The sequence below is a fragment of the Seriola lalandi genome, unplaced genomic scaffold (assembly GCF_002814215.2).
Source record: "Seriola lalandi dorsalis isolate HSWRI2012SDOR001 ecotype SW California unplaced genomic scaffold, Sedor1 jcf7180002054972, whole genome shotgun sequence".
NCBI classification, from domain to species: Eukaryota; Metazoa; Chordata; class Actinopteri; order Carangiformes; family Carangidae; genus Seriola; species Seriola lalandi.
The window spans coordinates 1,863,465-1,875,426 of record NW_019525660.1 but is presented as its reverse complement, the minus strand read 5'-3'; the positions used below and the strand labels follow the sequence as shown (position 1 = coordinate 1,875,426).

The following is an 11,962-nucleotide window of genomic DNA, read 5'->3' as shown; positions in this document are numbered from 1 at the left end:
CAACCGTTCAGCTGCAGTTATCTAGGTCAGCTAATTAAGCTAACGTCAGCTCCATGTGTTGGTTGAAGAATCCTGTATGCTGTCCATCACTTGTACTCACTTCATCAATGATATTTTAGTCCTAAGGACATTCTTCAGGATAAATGAAGATTTGTCTTCAAAGGAAGTTCAAGAAAATTAAGTTCAATGGCACCTAATGTGGACTATGATGAGGACAAATGACTGTTCTAAGATTCTGTTGAAAATAATATTCATGTCAACATTCAAGTTTTTATTACAACTGGAAAACTCTTAGTACTTACTACACACTTACAAATAAAGTGCCTGAAACTAAACAAATAAACAAGATTAATATGGGAATCTTTTACATACTTAACTTAAACATACACTTGATGGCTACATATGTGATATGATGCTTACAGATTGAGGCTGCATGTCCCACGCCAAAAGTTAGCTGCTAACGTTAGTTTCAACTCTGATAGCATCCTGGACCAATTTCCACACTGTTGGAAAATACTACACCGTGGATTTACTAGTAATGTGGGTCCTCTTGATGATGCAGGTTTTAAATCACTTAATGGAAATGTCCTGAGTCCTTGCTCCATCCTGTTGCTCCTCCGAAATTCTGCAGAATTTTTTGCTTAACTTCCCTCCTGAGAATCTCCACTGAAAAAGGAAAACTCTTACCCTTAAAATAGTTTTAGTCCTTCAGCAGTCAGGAAATGTGAAGTACTCTTCTCATTTCCCCGTGTAAACGGAAAACGATTTTGGCAGTCGATGACGACATGACAGTGAATAAATTGAATCACCTAAATTAAATACCGCAGTGTATGTCTCAAAGTTATGATTCTTTCTCAAGCAATCACACAAACCATCAATTTCCTGGCATGCTTATGAGCATTTCCATTTTGCAGCTTGACATTGCTACAAATAACATTTAAAATATTAGATCAGAAAAATGTGGTTTTACCTCTGAGTGAGCTGCTTCCTCAATCCTTTTTCCAGGCTAATGGAATATAAATAGACATGTTGTTAGTAAAAAGACTAAAGGAGGGAGGGCTCGTTTTGTACTGTATGATGTATGTGTACATATTCCCATCATTCCTTCATCTCGGCCAGGGTCTACATGTGCTGCTGCTGTGTGAGCCAGTTATTGCTGTGCTCCGTTATCAGTCATTTCCTGGCATGGTCTCCTCTGGTAGAGGAATAAGCCTCCATGGCCAATGATAACTCCTACCGCTAACAGATACCTCTTCATGGGTGAAGCATGACTGGACCCACAGATAGCCCTCACTCCCTGCGTGTGTGTGTGTGTGTGTGTGTGTGTCTGTGTCCAAGCATGTGTGTGTGTGCAACATGCACCATGTTTTTCTGTGTACATGTGAACTTGTGTGCCTGTGGAGGGAATGTGCAAGTGTTCATGTGCGTGCGGGATTATGTAGGTGCGTGTCCATCCATAGGGAGCAATGAGCCATGTGGATTTTGATACTGAGCACGGTTTTCCAACATGAACTCCAGACTCCCTTGAATAACTCGAAATGGATTCTGTTACTGAGAATTGTTTTTTTTCACAATAGTCTCATTTGTTAATGATGTCACCACTGATATAAATCGGATGCTTCTGACGCTCGAGTCATTTTACAGTGTTTGTTTGCTTGTAAGAAATCATTGTCTCTCTTGTCCAAAAGACGTCATAACACTGTTATTTCTCAAGGCATGCAACATGTTCTTTGTGTACATACTGCATATGGTTTCAATCTAAGCTAAGCAACATGCAATAGCACTCAAGTATCACATTAAAACACAAGTGATTTTTTTTTGTGTGTGCTGTCTTGATAACAATGAGTAAAGCTGCAGCATACCGATACCATGTGTTGGCTTGTCCCCTGGTAGTTGTGTCTGCTGCTGAACACACTCCTGTTCCAGGTCAGTGGAAAACAAAACACATATTAATGATATTCTAATTAAAACAAGGGTCCTTCTCATGGGGTGATGACAGAGGCAGGTCAGAAAGGTAAGAAGGTAATAGATAGTTGGTTTGTTACAATCGGAACAACTGTATGAGATTACTGTTAACGTTTCTTGTTGTCTATCAGACTAAAAGAGACAACAAAAAACTACAAACGACATTGATACAGCTTTCAGTTGTTTATTTGACATTCATTCATTACATTAAATATTGTTAAAAACTAACTTCTGTTTATTACTGTCTAGAACCACAGCTTCAAATGTGACTCTCATCACATTATTAATTACCCAAATATGCCAGAGAAGCACAGCTGAATGCGTTAAATCAAAGTTGCTTCACACACAAAGGTTGATTTCATTTGACATTTGGCATACTTCAAATATTTCTCCTTAAACCCCCCTTAAGCAGCACTTATCACAGGAATTACAACACTTTTTTTCTATACTTTTTGCAGTTGTTGTTTTTTTTTTTCTCTAAAGCATTTCATAAACGTAACTCATATCCCCAAATGTCAACCCAAGAAAATAGAAAACAGGTGGTAAATGTGCTTGCTGCGTAAAGAAAAAATTACATTCAATCAGCGTGCCCAGGGAGGGAAATTTCCCTCTGCCTTGTGCCAACTTCTACAAATAAAGAGAGGAAAATCAATTGGCTTTTTCATGATAGACCAAATTCCTTCACCCGCGAGTCTTGAAATCCAATGACCTGCACGACTGATATATTGCTTCTCATCTGGAGAACGGTGATGCAATCTTTTCACTAATTGAAACACGACCATTTAGTTCCCTTTCATTCTGTTGCACAGTGAAAGTTTTTGTCGTCGTTTTTGTTATGAACACCTGAGAAGTCTTTACCATGAATTCATCTGTATTATGCATGAAGACATGTTGAATTGTTCAAATACTGTCAATCTTCAGTTTTATTCTGTCTGATTCTGTTTGATTCTGTTTATGTCGTCCTGTTTAAAATATAAAACGCATTCAAGACAGAACTGAAGAACTTTTCTTTTTTTTTTTTTTTTTACAAAGAAATGTTCTGGCACAGCAAAGCCTTTAAGCCACACTAGCAGTGGTACACTATGAATGGCAAATGTGTAATATCCCAACAACTACTGTATGGATGGCCTTGAGAATTTGTCCACACGTTTTAGGTCCAGAGTGAAACTTTTTCAACAACTATCGGACAGATTGCCATGAATTCTGGTGCAGACCATTCACAGTCTTTGTGAATTTTGGTGAACAACTTATAAAACTAATGATATTTCTGTTTCCTTTGTGCTCAGTGCTAATTAGTAAATATTTGTGAGCTAATATGCACAAATAAGATTGTATCAGATGATTAAACTATACAGAAAATACAACAATTGACATACACATTATAACTACCACTTTATGCCATTTTATCTACCTCATTTTTCACATCTTTGCTCATCCACCACCTGTTGTGCCTGCTGTACGTCAGGGTTGTTGACCTGCCTCGCTTGTCCTTATAAAATTCAGAATTGTGAACAAACCCGAGCGATTTAATCAGATATTTTCAACCGCTGACCTTGGTCACAGAACATAAAGGCATCACGTCAACCGCATGAATACAAAATGTCTCTCAGACTGAAAGAGGCATATGCAGCATCTGTGCGGGAGCTTCCCCCATCACAGGAATTTCTCTATTTCTTACATTCCCTCTGAAGTCAAAGGAGGAACATAGAATAGCAGTTGAAACCTTAGCTCGTCGTCCTTCAATCTAGCAGATCAAACGCACTTACCACCAATCCTGAGGAGCCTCACAGAACACTTTCTCACACATCTGTCAACGTTTTCAGGTCCTCCACTGCCTCTCCCCAACAAAAACAAGTTTGAGCATTAAAAGTCCCCCAGAGAGAAGTGAAAGGAGAAAAAAGGGAAAGAGGACATTGATCTGGTTGTGTAACACGGTGCAGTTTGCCATAGGTCAATGAAATTCCATCAGCCTCCCCCCCCTTTGGTCAATATCCATCTGAAGAGTCTCTGCAGACATTGTCTTCCCTTAGCCCTCAGCCACTTGTATTCATCTTCAGCCGGCTGCTTTCAGTGAAGACAGAATCAGATTGCAACAGGAAAGGTTAAGGAAAGAAAAAACGCTTGATGAGAATTGCGTGCTCAAGAGAAATAAAACAGCAGACTGTGTTTTTTTCTGACGTACTCCTCTGGTTTATAACCTTATTTAGTATAGAATCCTTCAATCTAATATCTGTCAGGGTGATTTTATTAGACATTTAAGGTTTATTTCTGAAACAGCATCACAATCAGTTTGATTACTGAAAGAATAAGCGCAGCCTTTTTGTCCCCTGCGTTGAGCTATGAACTGCAGACAGAGGATGATATAAATCCTGACACAACATCCTCACTACTTTGCATGTGTTTATTGTTGCTCCCTCTAGTGGTTTCTTGAGTCCCCTTGGACTTAAAGGTGAAAATATGTGTGTGTGTCCTCAGATCCTGTCGTTGAATTAAAGTATCATTACAACAATGCAAAAGGCAAGTACCAATCCTGCATTCAGACTTTCAGAAGTATCAAAAGTAAAAGTACTCATTATGCAGGAGAATGCTGATGGTCAAGGTGAAGCTTATTTTAACTTTTACTGTTGGTTAACATTATCTATGAAAATGCATGATATTCTATAAAGTACGGTTTGTTTGTAACTCGTACTTAAACAGTACAATATGTCCCTTTAGTATGTAGAGGAGAAGAACTATAAAGCACAATAAATTAGAAATATTCAACATTGTACTTAAGTACAATTCTACAGTACTTTACACCACTTGAAGATAAGTTTCACGTCAGTCTGTCAAACTGAGAGAAAAGTATCTACATCCAATAGTTTACAGTACAGCTTGTTGTTTCTAACTATTGGATCATAAATATTATTTACCAAAGAGACGTAGCTGAGTTTATTTCCCGTCAGCAGGATTCGGTTCAACTCCCCAGCCTCCATTTTGAAGGTGGTTCTCATAGTTCAGCTCGGAGTCAATGAGACTGTTTTGCATATTACCTTGGCAACTGCCTTTTTTATCATTAGGCCACTGTTCAGTATTTCCTTAATAGTAGTTTCATTCAATCCACACATTTCGTATGGAAATGTGACTCCTCCCTGCTTTGACAAAATGAGGCTCTCAGCAGAAAGGATTTTGTTTCTACCTCAAAAACAAGACCCACATTAACATATCAAGGAGCTGGAAAAAGAAAGATTGGGAGATATTCTAAACATCTTCCCAGTGGACATCTGACAATAGATGTCTGGTTTTTATTGTAGAGTTGTATTTCAACCGTGTGAATTTGAATTGTAATATTATGTATTGCTTTGATATTTCTCTGCTCTTCTCTGTCTTCCAGGTGTCAAAAATTCAGCTTTTTATTTGAATGGCACAAACTGTAACTGTTTGTTCTCACAATTTCCATATATAAAGAAAAACACCAGACAAACAAAACCTCATCTTGCAAAAAGCAGATCGGAGCAGTCTGCAGTGAAGATGTTTACACTTCAGTCTCTGCAGGTTGAATTAAACCTGTAACACGCGTAAACAGATGTTCATATAACTCGTCTCTGTCGTATTTACATTAATGCTATCAAAGGAGGTCAGCGTAGCTATTTTGTGTTTTGTGGTTTCTTTTTGGGGGGGTGGCAGACGACAAGAAGTGGAGCTGTGGTGCTGCTGGTGTGTGATAGCAGTGTGTGGGGCCTCTGGGGGGGGGTGCATTAGCTGCTGTCTGGTGTCTGAGAGGGTGAAGGGAAGTGGGAGAGAGGCTTAATGTCTGTCTGCTTCTATTTCCCTCTTAATTTCACACACTGTTGAGTCAGCCTATTGACTGACTGCTTATGGTGATGCTGGCGGTTCACCAACACTGCAGAGGAGGCAGTGCATATAACTCTTCCTCGCTGCTCCATTTCACCATGTAGGACCTCCACTTATTTAATAAGCTGATGCAAGGCCCATTTTCACCCATCCGTGCGTATGTGCAACCTGCCTCCTACATGGGAGTGTGTGTGTATGATGCACTTATCAGGTTGTAGCTGTGGGCATACCCGCAAGACTGTGTGCATGCTACATCTTTGTGTGAGACACAAGAGAGAAGTGAAGTAAGAGTGATTCTACATGCACTCTGAAGGCTCTTAGCACCTTTGTGTCCCATGTGTGTTCAGCCTTCAAATCAATACCTTTACTCTTTTTTTCCTGAAGTTCACAAAGATTTTTATATTTCACACAAAGTTGCTCGGGGAGAGAAATAATTTTTTTTTCCACCTGAACACAGAAGCTAGAAGATTCATTATTTCTACCCTCTAAAAAGTCTCATAATCTAGAGATAATGAGAATTAACTTAACTTTTGAAGGAAGAGAGGAGAGGAGAGGAGGCAGGAGTAGGTGATGAAGTGATGAGGGCAGTGAGAGAGGAGTAAAGTCAAGAAACGGAGAGGGGAGAAAAATATATGTGATGAAGAACCAGGAGGAGAGGAGTGGAGAACGGGTGAGAAGTGTGTGGACTGAAGTTGGGCCTAAGACTCGAATGTTTACAATGTCTAGCTCCGTCCTTCCATCCATTCATCCATCCATCCATCCACCCATCCATCCACCCATCCATCGTCGGGTTGCAGTCAGAGCATGTCAAGCGAAGTTTACCAGACGTCCCTCTCCCCAGCAACATTTTCCCGCTCTCTCTAGGGGATCTTGAAGCTTTCCCAGGCCAGATGAGATATATAATCTCTCCAGCGTGTTCTGGGTCTACCCCAAGGCCTCCAACCTGTTGGATGTACCTGGAAAACTGCCACCTGATGGATGGATGGATGAATGGATGGTTTAAACCAATAGTTTCCATCTGCAAATTAGATGCTGCCCTTGTTTACCTCAGTCTGAGATTATGGGGCCAGTGTTTCAGAAATTTTCACTGTGAATTTGGACACCATTATTGCAAACTGCCTACGATTGGCTTAGCAAAAGAAACTCCGGGGAATGAGCATAAGTGAACAATCATTTGGTTTGTTTTTCTTGGTTTGGACTCAGAATTTGCTTGAAACTCCTTGACAGAAAATATCGTACACAAATCTTAACCAGTGTGTGCAAATAAAGACAACTATTTTTGTTGGCTGACAATGAACATTCCTATGCAGTTAGTTACAATAGAGGGAACTCACGGAAAAAAGTTTCAAAGAATGAGTGAATGAGTGAATGATTTATCTAAAACTGAAGTTTAAAATAGAAAGCTTTGGTAGGATTGAATTGCTTCCGCAGATATGTTTTTCTTCCAAAGTTGCCTTTCCTGGAAAAAAAGTCACAATTATTAGGATTACAAAACATATAATAATAAGACCAGGGTTAATACCATAGTTTTCCTTCAAGTGAACATAGTTTCTCTGGATGTAACCAAAACAGAAATTAAATGCAATTCAGGTCACCCCAAGCCTGTAATGTTTCAAAAATTGTTTTTCATGAATCCTGTGAATCTCTTTTTCTTCAATCTGCAAGCCAATCTTTTCTCAAATCACAGGAAAGTTGCTTGAACAATTCTTGGAAGGAAGATTCAATAAAACGCCACAGACAGTAAATCAAGTCTGTCTGCAGTGGAACAGCAAAGTATACTGAAATTGGCCTTCCTTTCTAGGTCACAGGAATGAATAAGGTAAATCACCAACTTGTAATCTGGTTGCTGTCACCTTGCTCCACGACTAAAGGCCCTTATCAGCCGCGACAGTGCTGGAACCATTTTGTTCGCAGGGTGTAAATAACGTTACATTGGTCATGAAGCAAGATAAGGCGTTTCATGAAATGTGAGCTGCCTTAATAGATTTTGACAGGATGATATTCCATGGAGCTGATTTGGTTCGAGGTGGAAATGAGGTACAAGAATATGTAGAGAAGCTGAGAGATATCAGTGCAAAATGGGACTGTGCCTCTTTCCCTGATGAGGCTGATGTCATCATCGATATCATTGTGGATGTGTGCACAGCAGGGAAAAAGCAAGAACTGACTATTTATTCATATATACGGCTTTATTTACTTTTTTCTAGTAATATGTGTAATTTACCAAGACTATGATTGGCAAAGAAATGGAGAAAGAAGAGTGAAGAGAGTAGGTTTCACACGTTTGGAGGTTCAGTTCCCAATGGCAGCACATTCCCTGTTTGTCCACTCCCCTCTGTTCATAATAAACCCCTGGTGTTACAGGCCCTGTGGGGGAAGATTCTAGCAATAGGCTTCTTTAACAGGAGAGAGAGCCACGTCTGCCCCCGTGATTTGTTATTCAGTGAACCGCATCTCTGGAGAAATGGATTTACTGGCGTGCCCTCTGCAGAGGAATGAAGGTCGGCCCCTACCTTGGAGATGTCATTTGCAGTGCGATGCAATTGTTAATATGCAGCTTTGAGGAAAGTGTGTAGAAAAAACATTCATACCCATTTGGAATTCTGGTGATGGAGAGAGATGAAAAGAGAAGGGCGGAGGGATTAGGAGGGCAGAGGCAGAGCCGGTCTTGTGGTTTCTTTCTTTCTGAGCACTGCTCCACAGTTCCTTTCGCTCGCTCCTACAACCTTCCACTGTTAGGGGGAGAAATATTACAACTGTGGCTGCTGTCAGTCTGCACACATTTGTGTTTGCTCACATACCTTGGAGGAAAATTTCACCTTTGACCCTGCGAATGTGCGAGGCCTCAAAGTGAGAGTGAAGGCAAGACGTTACACCTGGCAGTGCTCCACATTTATTTGTATGTACAACACATACAACCAGCTGCATGTTGTTGTTACTGATGCATTAAAGTAGCCTAATAGTTTGACATCTTGGTAAACGCTTATTTGCTTTCATGCAGAGAGCTTGATAAAAAGATCAATACACTTTTTCCATCGGACCACAGAGGCTGCCGTTAGCTTAGCTTAGCATGAAGACTGGAAATAGGGGAAAACAGAGGATGGCTGTTTTCACCTACCAGCAACTCTAAAGCTCAAATATTAATACAGCAGAAAGACATTACTATCAGCCAAAGAACAGTGTGACATATTTAACCGCCTGTGAAGTGGCAACTTGTCACTTGAAAAAAGGGGACTCCTTTCTGGTAAGGCATTATTTATACTCACTAATTAATGGATGTATCAGTGGTTAATAAATTGTTTACTACCAGACAACCCAAAAGTTGTTCTTATTAATGGTTTATAATTGATCTGTAAAGCATATTATTAGAGCCATTAATCACAGCTTATTAACCCTTAAAATTGTGCCTTATGAGAAAGTGAAACCTGACAGAGAGCCATTTTTAATTAATATGACTCACAGTATGAGAGAGTAATATGTTTTAGTTTTAAAATGCATCAATTACATTTTCACCTGGTGTCTACACCACTCTGGAGTTTTCAAGCCCTAAAACAAATAATTTTTACCTTTGGATAGAGCTAAGCTAGCTGTTTTACCCCAATTTCTTGTCTTTACGCTAAGCTAAGCTAAGCTAAGCTAATCAATTGCTTGCTGTAGCTTCATGTTTAGTGTATAGACATGGCAGTGGCTTTCTCATTCAACTAACTGCAAGAAAGCAAATAAGCGTGTTTCTTAAAACGTTGAACTGTTCCTTTAAGTAAAGGTCCTTCCCTTATATACAAGCAGAAATAAGAATAAGAGCATACTGATGTCTCAGTTTGATGTAATAATTTCATCGCCTTGCTCAGAGCTGTTTCGAATATGTAGGACAGGGTTTTGCATGGAAAACTTCACTATGCACACAGCTTCAAAAACCCCTCTTCTTCAGCTTGTCATGTGCAGATGAAGCCACTGTAGCACTGAAAATGTTTTTTATGTGATTGCTGCACTGTTGGTGCACTTTTCCTTCAGTCCCAAGAGGAACAGTTAGGAAACTCATGGAGTATTAAAACACGAGGGATGCACTGTAAGATGCAGGAACTTAAATGTTCCTCAAATTGTATGAATAATTTGCTATTTTCAGACATGTCAAAGAAAGAGGCACATCAATTTAATTTGAGCATTTTTACACAAAGAACCCAAAACAAAACAAAAAATCACACAAAATACCCAGCTGTGGTTTTGTTCGCCCCACCCTCCACCCCCCTTCTCTCCTCTCTTCACTGAAGTATTTTCCTCAGGGAAGAGGTGGCTTAAAGCTATGTCCTGATCGATTGTATTGTTTGGTACCCTCAAAGCGATATCTATCCTCAGTGGCAGAAAGTTGTGCTGTATGTGACCAAAAGCTTTGAGACATATACAAATCAAGCTGGATAAACTTTTGAGTCTGTACCTGTCCTGCTACAGGTACGACTACTCCTCAGTAGCTTTGCTTGTTTAATATCTGTGCTATATCATAATTTGGAGTAAACATTCATTTAATTTTAAAGATGTTACAATGCAGGAGTAGCTTAACACTTGGTGAAATATCTTTTGAGAGTTAAACCCTTTTTATACCAAAATTAATGGGTAGAAGCTGTTTTTTTAAACGGGGGTAAACCCCCTAAAATAAAAACAGATTAACTCTTACTCTTACACCGCAAGCCGCGTTTGCCTTATTGAGAGGACACACAACTGCAGGGAGCAATGTCATCACATGCAGTTACAGAGCACATACAGACGCAAGGGAGAAAGAGTGAACTGCTAGTTGCCGAGCAGACTGTTAAAATGGATCTGTCGCATCTCATCCCCGGGTTGGTGCCCCTGTCAGTGTTGGAGCCTCCATATGAGACACTTCAGTCGGTGATTGTGTGTTTTTAAAACTTATTTCAGGGCTGCAGCTCACTCTTTCAGCACTGGGTGTGGTGTAGCAGTGTAGCTGCGGTGCTTTTGGTTTAACAGCACCGTGCTGAGACAGATGACAGGTCTGTCTACAGTGTCTGTTTTCTGAAAGACGTCACAGCACAGAAAACGGGCGAATATTAGCATGTCCAGGTGTTGTGTTTACATCAGGCCGATCGGAGCCGGAGCCAATAAATACAGGCGTGTACTGCAGAGTCATTTCACCCGGGAGTAAATGCCGTTTGCACACTTGCACACAAAAGCCCAATGTTAGCGGGTTTTAGTGGGTTTTTTGACCAGTGGAAAAGGGGCTTTAGATGAGAAAACTGATAGCAAGAGCTTAGCTTATCATAAAGACTGGAAACGGGGAAAAGGTTAGTTTAGCTGGAAGGTGAGAGAAAATCCTCTTACCTACAAAGTGTAGCCAGAGCTTTTCATTTCTACACTTTGATTTAATGTATGGGATAAAAACAAAGATATAATGCGTTAGTTAGTGAGCTTTAGAGGTGGAGCAGGCTAAATTTTCATTTTATCTTAGTTTAGTCAGAGCCAGGCTGTTTGCAATCCAGCTGCTGGCTGTACTTTCAAATTTACCACACCTGTCAAACCTGACAGTGGTGTCTGTTTTCTCATTTAACTCAAATTAGCAGAGAAAAAATATTAAAAAAAATACAGATTTGTTTAATTTTCTTTTCTTTTGTCCTTTTTTACTTCTTTTTTCCACCACACTATCCCTTTGCTCTCAAAACTGTCAACACAGTTGGAATCCTTTCTTTGAGACTCTGGTCCATGTTGACATGATTGGATCACATCATTTCTGCAGATTTGTCAGCAGCACATTCATGCTGCCAATCTCCCGCTCTTCCACACCCCAGAGGTGTTCTATTGGATTTATATCTGGGGACTGGGGAGGTCAGTGAAGTACACTGAACTCACTGTCATGTTCATAAAATGACTTTTGCTTTGTGACATGGAGCATTATCCTGCTGGAAGTACCCATTAGAGGATGGTAAACTGTGGCCATAAAGGCCTGCACATGGTCAGATACAATACTCAGACAGGCCGTGGCATTCAATTGATGGTATTAAGGGCCCACACTGTGCCAAGAAAACTTTACCCTTACCATTTCAACACCACCACCACCAGCCTGGACTGTTGACACAGATGCCAAATTGTGATCTTACCATTTGTGTGCCTCATCACAAATCCAGATACAGACCATGCAATGTTTTTCCAATCTTCA

At 40.1% G+C, this 11,962-nt stretch overlaps 1 long non-coding RNA gene across 1 annotated transcript; it reads right to left on the bottom strand.

Moving 5' to 3' along the window:
• Nucleotides 1-264: 264 nt before the first annotated feature.
• On the bottom strand, nucleotides 265-3,832 carry LOC147817109 (uncharacterized). The gene is made up of 4 exons (XR_015436626.1): nucleotides 3,732-3,832; nucleotides 1,863-1,917; nucleotides 971-1,006; nucleotides 265-666 (listed from the first exon to the last, which is right to left on the bottom strand). It is a non-coding gene; the product is annotated as an uncharacterized LOC147817109 (long non-coding RNA).
• Nucleotides 3,833-11,962: the final 8,130 nt, after the last annotated feature.